This window comes from Macrotis lagotis, chromosome 2, assembly GCF_037893015.1.
Source record: "Macrotis lagotis isolate mMagLag1 chromosome 2, bilby.v1.9.chrom.fasta, whole genome shotgun sequence".
Classification (NCBI taxonomy): Eukaryota; Metazoa; Chordata; class Mammalia; order Peramelemorphia; family Peramelidae; genus Macrotis; species Macrotis lagotis.
In genome coordinates, this window is record NC_133659.1 from 7901591 (window position 1) to 7912218 (window position 10628).

Below are 10628 nucleotides of genomic sequence, written 5' to 3' on the forward strand. Positions count from 1 at the left end.
TCCTCATCTTGGTTTCCTTCTCTAATACCTAGACTTCTTATTTTAATATATATATATATATATATATATATATATTCACAAGAAACAATGCTATTCTGCTTGCTCCTTCTAAAAATAATAAACTTGGGGCAGCTAGGTGGTGCAATGGATAGAGCACTGGTCCTGGAGTCAGGAGAACCTGAGTTCAAATCCAGCCTCAGACACTTAATGATTACCTAGCTGTGTGACCTTGGGGAAGTCACTTAGCCCCATTGCCTTGCAAAAAAACTTACAAAAATAATAATCTTTCATGGTAATTTTCTTGCCATGATTCCCAAACTTCAAAATATATTCCTAAATGAGATTTGACACTTTGTAATAAGATTCCTCATTCACCTTCATTTTAAGAACAAAGAGGGCTGCATAAGTATGAATTATTATTTGTTCCTTAAACATTTATACAAGACTTTATTGCTTTTCCTTAGATAAAATCTCCAAGACTTCATGCTCTCTAACAATGTTTTCTAGTTCTTTTGACTGATATCTCAGAATTCCAGAATTATGAAATTGGATGGAGAGAATTTTTGTTCAGACATTAATGCCTGAATTTACTTCTTTGTAATTTTTTTAATTGTTCATTTCTCTAAAATCTATCACCAGAAAGGGGATACTGTTTAGTAGCATTGTCAGATTCAGGAACCTTCTGTCATGTCATGAATATATGTCCCAGGAAAACAGTTCACCCTCTTCCTGTTGATTTCAACTTGATAAAGAATAGTATTGGTTGCTCTATAGCAGAGACACATAATTATCACTGTTCATCTCTTCCTCTTTTGACCGATGCTGGATACCTTCCTTGCTGTTACCTTAAGCATCTCATATTAAAATGTAAGCTCTTTATGAGAAGGGGATTTGAGTAAAGGGGGAGGACTTTATAACTCCAGTGCCTAGCACATTGCCTATTAAGTACTAGTAATACTAATAAAAGTTTGTCTGTTGATTAATAATCATTACTTGGAAAACTGTTTCCTTGGTTTTTCAAATTTTTTTTCAACTAATAAATATATTTTCTCCTTCTCAAAATACTTCTGTCCAACAAAAAGAGAAAAATAGAGCCCTTAAACCAAGTATTCTTAGTTAAGGAAAACAAAAGTTTTCTTTGACTGTCTTAAATTGTATGGTTCATTCTGGATCATGAGATCAGTCCTCTGGAATCAAGATAGATCATTTCTTTGATCAGTGGTTTGAAGTCCTTTGTAGCTGTTATTACTATGTTATTATTGTATAAATTGTCCTCCTTGTCTAGCTTATGTTTTGTACATCAGCTCATATACATTTTCCTGGGATTTTCTGAAATCATCTCTTTCAAAAATTTCTTATAACATAATGATTTTTCTTTTACATGTATATATCATTCCTAAATTGAAGGACACCATTTTAGTTTCCATTTTTTTGCTATTAAAATGACTTCCTCCTCAGAAAATTTTCCTATTTGGGAAAAAAACAGAGGATCTTTGATGTCCCCACAACAAGGTGCTCTGTTTCAGCCACTCTTACCCTCTGATCTTAGGACCCAGGTTAGAAAGGGTCCTCTCTTGCAAGAGAATTCAAATGATTTTTCCTTTGTTTCTTTTCATTTCAGTTCTTTCCCAGACTTGGTTATATTTACTGGGACCACGTGTTGAGGACTTCCTCTGTTTGTTTTTTCATTTACTCAAGGAGAAAAATAAAGATCTTTGTTCACTTCTTACTTATCCTTATATTTTGCTGTATGGAAGAATTTTAGTTGTTGAAGATGACGGTGGGAGGGGGAAGTAGAGAGGAAAGAATGTTACTTGGAAAAGATCCATGAGTCATAGAAAAGCAATATGGTATCGGCAAGGACACAATGAGATACCTTCACAACAGGAATGAAACAGAGGAGCAGAGGCTTATAGGTTATAAGAAAATAATTACAGAAGTCAGGTAATGTGAGATATTTGGTACTTTTAAAAAACTCAGATATTTTCTTAGAAAATGCCTCTATTCTGTTCTGTTCTGCTGTATGCTATGTTACATTATAGTAATTATATTTTTATTTGAACCTCACAAAAAATCAATCAAGTATATATTTAAACCAGATAACAATCCTTTGAACTGTAGGTGATGGAACAAGTTCAAAGAGGTTGAGTCTCCCAGCTAAGAATGTCTGAGGTTTGATTTCCAGCTCTGCCTTCTTGCCAGAAACAAGCACCAATATCCTCTCTAGTACAGAAAACTTGCTCTGTTCTGCTCCAATCTAGTGCAGTTCAGAAGTTGACAAGGCCATTCAGTTACAGATCCTTCCCCCTGCTTTTTCGTTGGTACGTTTTGTTCTGTAAATGATACATTCTTGCGACTTGGACTAATGGACTATTTAAAGCTTTGAGTCCGCTTTTAGGAAAGTGTTTTGCCTCTTCGATTGAACTTATACATCTTATATTTTTAAAAGAATCATTTTCACACTCTAATATTTTCTCTGTTACCATAATTAGCAGGAGACCAGCTAATGACTCATCCAGTTAGTGGTCTGGCATCCCAACTAGCCTCAGCACTGAGCCAAGCATTACTGTGTCCATTTTAGATTTGGCAAATAAAGGGGTAAATAAAGAGTGGGCTTGTTCTTGTACCTGGAACTGCTAACGCTTTTCTTGTGGTAGCAAAGAACCAGAAATAACGTAGGTACTCATCCACTGAGGAAGGTCTAAAAGGATGGATATATAAATAGGTAGAAGGTTATGGAATATTACTGTTCTATGGGAAAGGATGACTATGAAAAATACAGAGAAGCATGGAAAGGTGCATCTGGATTGATGCTAAGTTGAAGTCAATGGGTACAAACGCACAAAATATGCACAAACTACCACAGTGTAAATAAGAGCAAACCAATGACACAGAGCTCAGGGTGATTATAATGACCACTCTTTATTATAATGATGAATCCAGGACTAGGATACATGAGGAAAATGAATTGACCTTCTCTGTTGCAAAGGTCAACAATTATGGGTATGGAGCATCAGCCACACAACCATTTTGCCGAACTGTTTCCCCCTCTCTTCAAATGAATGAATTAAAAGCACGTGAATAAATAAATAAATAAATGAATAAATAAATGAGTTAATAAATAAATAAATAAATGTATGGTTGGATGAATGAATAAATGAATGAATCTTTGTTTCCAAAGTTGGCTTTGCTGAGTAATGAAGAGCATGTTGGAAATAAATATCATGAGATGAATGCTTTAAAAAAATCAACTATTAATTTGTACCTCTCATTTCCTAGAAAAATTGTGAGTACAAAATACATAGTTTCTCACATTGCAAGATCCCTGACTTTATGTCTGTGGGCACATTTTCCCTCTACAAATAGCATTTCTTATCCCATCATATTTCTTGGTGGCCAACCTTCTTGACATGAGCTTCTCTGAACTTTGCTGGGATGATTTCTGGATGAAAGCCATATTTGGTCACTGGGTCTTTCCAAGAGAGCCCAAAGCAGTATATATTATCTCCTGTGATCCTCTTAAAAACCCTGGGAAGCAAGTATTATTAGTATCCCCATTTAATTTATGAGGAAACTAAGACTAGAGAGGAGAAGTAATTTGTCCAAAATCACATAGTTATCATGTCTCTGCAGCAAAATTTGAACTTGGGTCTCTTCCTAACACTCAGTTGAGTGCTCAATTTTTTGTGCCCATTAGTTGCCTCTAAAGAAAAATGAAAGAAAAGTCAAAAATAAAAAGAAGAATGCTACACGTCTTAAAATCACTTTTGAGGCTGAGCTCCTATATTGTCTTCTACAGGAAGCCTTCTCCCAGCTTTTTCCTCCAAATTATTTTATCATTACTTTGTGTGTATTTTGTGTATTTCCATTATGTGATGGTGTCATTCTTCACTAGACTGTAAGGTCCTCGAGGACACAGTTCTCCATGTTTGGCTTTCTATGCTCACCATCAAATAGCACTTAGTAAATGCTCATTGATTCATGAAAAATGGAGGTTTAGAGATCCTTAGGAACTTGATTCTGGTGCCAAGCCTTGTAAGAATGTGAACCTCATGGTTGTGCCCTACTTAATGTATATTTTAAATCTGAGGACATGGGCAATGCCAGTTTCATAGAACAGAGTTCTTCTTTCTCCAAGAACAGAGCTCTTTCCATTACACCATGATGTCTCTTATGGGAATTCATGTCATTAAGTCATAAGATTCTAAGAAGTAGACAGACATTCCCTGAGATATCAGCTTACTTTTTGAGTATACAGTCAAAAAAATCAATAGAAAACAGTTTAATAAATGAGATTATGAAGTAACAAGCAAATTCACAAGATGTTATCTCATACTTGGATTATGGCTCAGAATCCTAGAAATAAAGATAACATCTGGCACTCAATATTCCTTGGAATATTTTTTTCCTAAGTTGACATCACATCTCCTCATCTATGTTTGCCAAATAAGTGCATTCATTTCTAAATTTGTTTCCAATGTAAGAAAGTTACATATTGATTCATGTCACTGGCATCAATGGACAGAAGCTGGCCTTATTTTTCCAAGGAAGTAATATTTATCTCTGTGACCCAAGAAGCCTTATTTCTTCATAGTCTTCTGCATAATTATGTTCAGTTCTGGAAAACACATTTTAGGAAAGACACTTATCAGGTAGTGTACACAGGGTGGAAGGCCCAGAGACATGAAGAGTCTTGTGTTTATACCACATGAAGTATGCTAGAAAGATCTGGAGGAGAGATGTCAGAAGGACATTATAGTTGTTTCCAAATATCTAAGTGACTATTTTGCTCTTTGGGCCTCAAAATGTAGAACCGAGAGCAATGACTAGATTCAAAAGAGAGAATTTTTTTGACTTTGGGAAAAACTTCCTAACAATAAGAACTATCCCCAAGTCCACTGGACTGCCTTGAGGAGCGGTAGGATGTCCTTAATCAGACCTTTTTTAGCAGTTTCTAGATGGGCACTTGCCAGATATGTTGCAGAGGGGATTGTCTTCCATGGATCTGAGATCCCTTCCAAGTCAGCAATTCTGGGATTCATCAATTCCTCAGAAAGTAGAGTTGGAAAAAACTTTAGACATCACCTAGTCCAGGGCTTCTTCACCTGGGTACTCTGAGCTCAAGTCTTCCTAACTCAAAATCCAAGACTCTATCCATTGTGCTACCTTGGTGTCTCTAAAGTCTCTTCTAACTCTGCCTCTGGTCCTAATTATCATGTCTATTCAGATGACTACTAAATCTACACATCTAGTACTAGTCTCACTCCTGAATTTCAATCCCTGTCAGTATCTCAAACTCAACATATCCAAAACAGAATTCATAATCACAACCCACTCAAGTCCAATCACCCTCCAAAATTTCTGATTTCTGTAAAATCTTCCAGTTAGCCAAGTTAATGCTTCAGAGTCATCTTTGAGTCTTTATTGTCCTACAGTGACTATATCCAATTATTGGTCCAGTCTGTCAATTCTTGGTCTATCAATCAATGCGTATTTTCAAAATGCTTTGTGTAAAGCACTAAGAACACAAAGAAAAGGGGGAAAAACATTGCCTGCCCTCAAGGACCGAACATTCTAATGGGGAAGACAACATGAAAATAACTAGATCCATACAGTAAATGTGGAAATGAAAGCCAAGTGTAAATGGAAGTCAAAACACTTGCAGATGGGAAGATCAGAAATGACGACTTTTTATCCTCTTGCAGAGCAGTTCCTTGGTTCAGTCTTTATCATCTCTCATTTGCTGCAATGGTTTCTTTTTTGGTTTTGCTCCATCTATAAAACTCTTAAACTGATCACCATTGGGAGCCAAGATGGAGACAAAGGATCACATCTTAGATGCTCTCTCATAAAACTCATAAGCTAAGGACTCTAAACTTTTGAGAGACAGAACCCACAGAGGGACCCAATGAGGTAGTTCTCCTACTCAAGGTAACATGGAAAAGAGCAGAAAGGCTCTGCTCCCCAGGGTCGGAGGGGCAGCCTGCTAGAGGGGCTGCCCATCAGAGCAAAAGAACTTCAGCCTCCCGGAGGCAGCCCCAGGATGCTGGGAGCCATGGCTCACAGCAGCGGGGGAGTCTCCTAAGCTACACCCCGGGGAGCACTGGGCACAAAGTGGGGGAACAGCTGGGGGACCTCTGCCAGAGTGAGCACATGAAGCCTAGCCCTCAGGGCACACAGCAAACAACGTGGTCTTTAGGCAGCCCAGATCCAGGAACTGAAGCAAGCCGAGCTGGTAAGCAGGAGCCCCCAGGGCATGAGCCCATTGAGCTGAGGGAGGGGAGTGAAGAGAGACTGCAGAGCTCTGTCCTTTGCTTCTGGAACAGGACTCTGGGGCTCTGACCACATTCAGATCCAAATCGCAGTCTAGGCTCCCCCACAGAACAGCAGGGCCCCCCCAGCCCCGTGGCAGAGGGGGGCACTTATGGTCATTCACAGACCAGGAGAGAGGACAGAGCCTCTGAGATCCTTGTGGGAGTGTCCCAAAAGCTCGGGAAGCACCCCAAAACCAGTCTAAGGCTGGGAAAATGAGCAAGCAGAGGAAATAGAGGAACACCATTGAGAAATATTTCGCATATGAACCCAAGAAGGATCAAAACACTCAATCTGAAGATGAGGAAGCACAAGCTCCTGCATCTAAAGACTCCAAGAAAAACAGAAATTGGGGGGCTTGGGCGCGGGCCAGCTCTTCCAGGAGGCCACCTCTGGAGGGAGCCGCAGCCTCTCCAAGGAGGCCCAGCCCCGCCGCCATAGCTCCCCACCGCGCTCGCCCCAAGCCTCTGCCCCACCGGCCGGCCATGGCCGACACGGAGGACGGAGATGACCCGGGCGCGCCGGCCGCACACTCGGGCGGCTCGGGCCCCAAGGCCGCCGGTGACAAGATATTCTCCCTCAAGAAATGGAACACCGTGGCCATGTGGAGTTGGGATGTGGAGCACGACACGTGCACCATCTGCCAGGTCCAGGTGATGGATGCCTGCCTAAGATGTCAAGCTGAAAACAAACAAGAAGATTGTGTTGTGGTCTGGGGAGAATGTAACCGTTCCTTCCATAATTGCTGCATGTCCCTGTGGGTGAAACAGAACAATCGTTGCCCTTTGTGCCAGCAGGACTGGGTGGTCCAGAGAATAGGCAAATGAAAACCCAAGGCATCGTTGAATGCCCAGGTCTGAGACCCTGGGTGTGTCACATTAATGCCAAAGATGGCATCATTTCACTGGTCTCTCCTTGGTAAAAAGAATGAGTTGGATATTCACTGAAGCTAGGCTGTGGCATTTGGTCCTCTTTTTAGAGCTTCTCCACAAGTAAGAACAGGCTGTTACAGATGACATTCTTTTCTCTTTCTTTGGTGTGAATTATAGATACTGCTTAGAAATGCCATATCAGAGAAACAAGCTTCAATATAAATGACTTTCCTAAAGTCTAGAATAAAGGAAAGTAACTTCCATTCAGATGAGAGAGTTTTGCATGTTTATATTTGATCATTAAAATTTACTGACATGAATAAAAGCATCCAAATCTAATCCATGTAAAGATATGGTTTGGTTCTAATGAGTATTTTTTCCCTGAAAAAATAAATAATAAATGCAACATTCATTTAACTAGGCATGGTATGGGGGCTCAGGGCCTCTTGACCCCAGAGCCAGGGATCTGTCTGTTGCACCACTCAGCGACCCTACAGCAGAGTCAGAGAGAAAATATAGTACATGGTAGTGGAGAAATATGAAAGGAGGGAGTTGTGATCATCAATGGCAACGGTGGAAAAATATGGAAGTAACTTTAGCGATGGACTTATCATAAACAATGTGATCCACCTGCAACAGAGTTGTTGGTGTTAAACAAAAACTCAAGAACATTTTTTGTTGTCATTATTTGGGGGGGGGGTGTGCAGGGCAGGTGCGACTGGGTGGCCTGCCTGGGGCCGCATAGCAGGGTGATCCTTGGATGTCTGAGGTCAGATTTGGACCTGGGTGCTCCTGGCTCAGGGGCCAATGCTCTGTCCGCCACCCAGCCACCCCTACTATTATTACTATTTTATTTTGGGTCTTTTTTTTCTTTTTTCTTTTTCGTTTTTGAAGGGCAGTGGGGTTTGGGTGGCTTGCATGTCACATGGCTGGATGATAGTTGGGTGTACAGGGCTGGATGTGGGCTCCAGTGCTCATGGCTCCAGCGCTGGTGCTCCATCCATTGCGCCACCTGGCCATACCCACAATTATTAGTATTTTTTTATTTTAATTTTTTTCTCTCCCCTTTACTTTATTGTTCAAGCAAGTCTATATGGGGAGGAGGGGGTATTTTGTTTACTCTTAAACAAGAATATCTTATTAATGTAAAAAGCATTATTTGTAGAAAATGAGAATAAATATTAAATAAATTAAAAAAGATTAAAAAAATTAAAAAGATTAAAAAGATTAAAAAGATTAAAAAAGATTTAAAAGATTTAAAAGATTTAAAAAAGATTAAAAAAGATTAAAAAGATTAAAAAAATTAAAAACAAACATGCAAATGGATGAAAGTTGAAAAACTTTCATAACATGTAATTGGAAAAATAAAATAAAATATCAATTAAAAAAACTGATCACCATCACCATAAAACATAGGTCTGATGGCATTCCTGCTCTACCCAGGAAGTTTTAGGGACTTTTATGGCTAATAGAATTAAATATAAACTTTTCTGGCTGACATTATCTGGCTCCAACAAATTTTTCTTGACTGATTATGCTTTGCTATTTCTTATGCATCCTACAGCTTTTGCATCCCAATGTTCTCTCTTATATATTTTATCATTCACATCCATGACTTTGTGCAACCTGCACACAAATGCCTGAAGCACTCTCCTTTCTCATTCCAAGCTCATGAAATTCTAGCTTTATCCAAAGGACAGCTTAGCTGCCACAAGAGGATATTTCTTATCTCCTCAGCTGTAGTAATCTTATAGTCTCTTAAATTATTTACATTTATTCTAAATTTTGTTAATATTTATCCCTTAACATCTTGACAAATAGTCAAGGAGCCTAGAAAATCCTCTCTCTCTCTCTCTCTCTCTCTCTCTCTCTCTCTCTCTCTCTCTCTCTCTCTCTCTCTCTCTCCTCCAAGAATTAATAAGTGGAATAAGAGGAAAAAGAAACAAGGCATAAGCAAGACAAGGTTCCTCTTCCCCCCGCCCCTAGAATGTCAGTTCCTTAAGCAAAGGGACTGTTGCAATCACTGTCTTACTATTTCCAGGGCTTAGCACAATGGTTGGTATATAATAGGTGCTAAATAAATGCTTGCTGAGTTCCTTAATCCATAGCTAGCACTCCTAGGGAACTACCCAAGTTAATGCTGAGAATTTAGGTGACAAGCCTCTGGACACAGAACCAGTATTATGTCAGGGACTCGAATTGAGGTCTTCCCGACTCTGGGGCTATCACTCTAATCACCCTCTGATGTCATTAGTCTTTACACATAACTAAATACCCTCATACTAACAATGGGAGCTGAAGTTGTCTGATGACAGCTATTCTCACATTCAATGTCTGTACAAACTATCCCTTATGATTCTAGTCTAATCTACATTAGTAACTGAAGAAAACAGGAAAATGTGACTTCATAATTAATGTGAATTATTATAACCCCTATGGATCTGTTATAAGAAAAATCACTTCAGCCTGTTTTGCACTGACTCAGATGAGCATTCATTGCCTAAGAGCCAGATCTTTCCATGTCTTTAGTTCACATTAAAAAACACTACCTTTGGAAGCTGTTGTGGAAAAGAACCCCCCCCCCCAACCACCTCTCAAGAGCATTGAAAAACTGGTATTAAAAAATGGCCACTAAGGTCAAAGTTTGGGGTCCAAGTTCTAAATCGGCCATTTCTAATCTGGATGGCATCGGTTATGTTCTTTGACCTCTCCAGGACCTTACTGATAAAATGAGGATATTTCTAGCACTAATTACCTAATGCTATCATTGTGAGAACCAAAATGCTAATAATGAGAAGTAGGGTTTGTGTAAGCTATTATCATTAGAGTTATCAGAGTAATGATCTGCATGGGAGGTGTCCTCAATTATTGTAAGAAAGGAAAAAGTTTGCCAAAAGGTTTGCAAACCTTTGCTGTAAAGCGTTATGTTCATTCCAAAGATCTACAATTTAAAGATATCGATAAGGTGGAGACCATACAGGGAACAGCAAATTGGGATGACGAATGACTTTGAGTAGATGCCAAATATATATACAGATTTTGAGTATATATATATATATATATATATATATATATCCAGCATATCAAATGTTTGAATGAAATGGAGTTATTTCAGCTGGTGAAGAGGAAAACTTAGGGGAGACATGAAAACTCCCTTCAAATGTTCAAATGGCTATTTCTCAACAGTGGAAATATAGTGTTTCTTCTTGATCTCAAAGGACAGAGCAGGAGCAAAGGGAAGAGATTGCAACTTGAAACGCTTTCTAAAAAATTATACATTTTGGAAAGATTTTATTTATTTTGAATTTTTCCCCTACTCTTGCTTCCCTCCCCCACCCCCACAGGAGGCATTCTGTCAGTCTTTCCATTGTTTCCATGGTATACATTGATCCAAATTGAGTGTGTTGAGAGAGAAATCGTATCTTTAAGAAGAAAATAATAAAA

At 39.0% G+C, this 10628-nt stretch overlaps 1 pseudogene; it reads left to right on the plus strand.

The window, feature by feature from the left end:
• The first annotated feature begins 6797 nt into the window (after nt 1-6797).
• On the plus strand, nt 6798-7373 carry LOC141510916 (RING-box protein 2 pseudogene; annotated as a pseudogene).
• The last annotated feature ends 3255 nt before the right edge of the window (nt 7374-10628 follow it).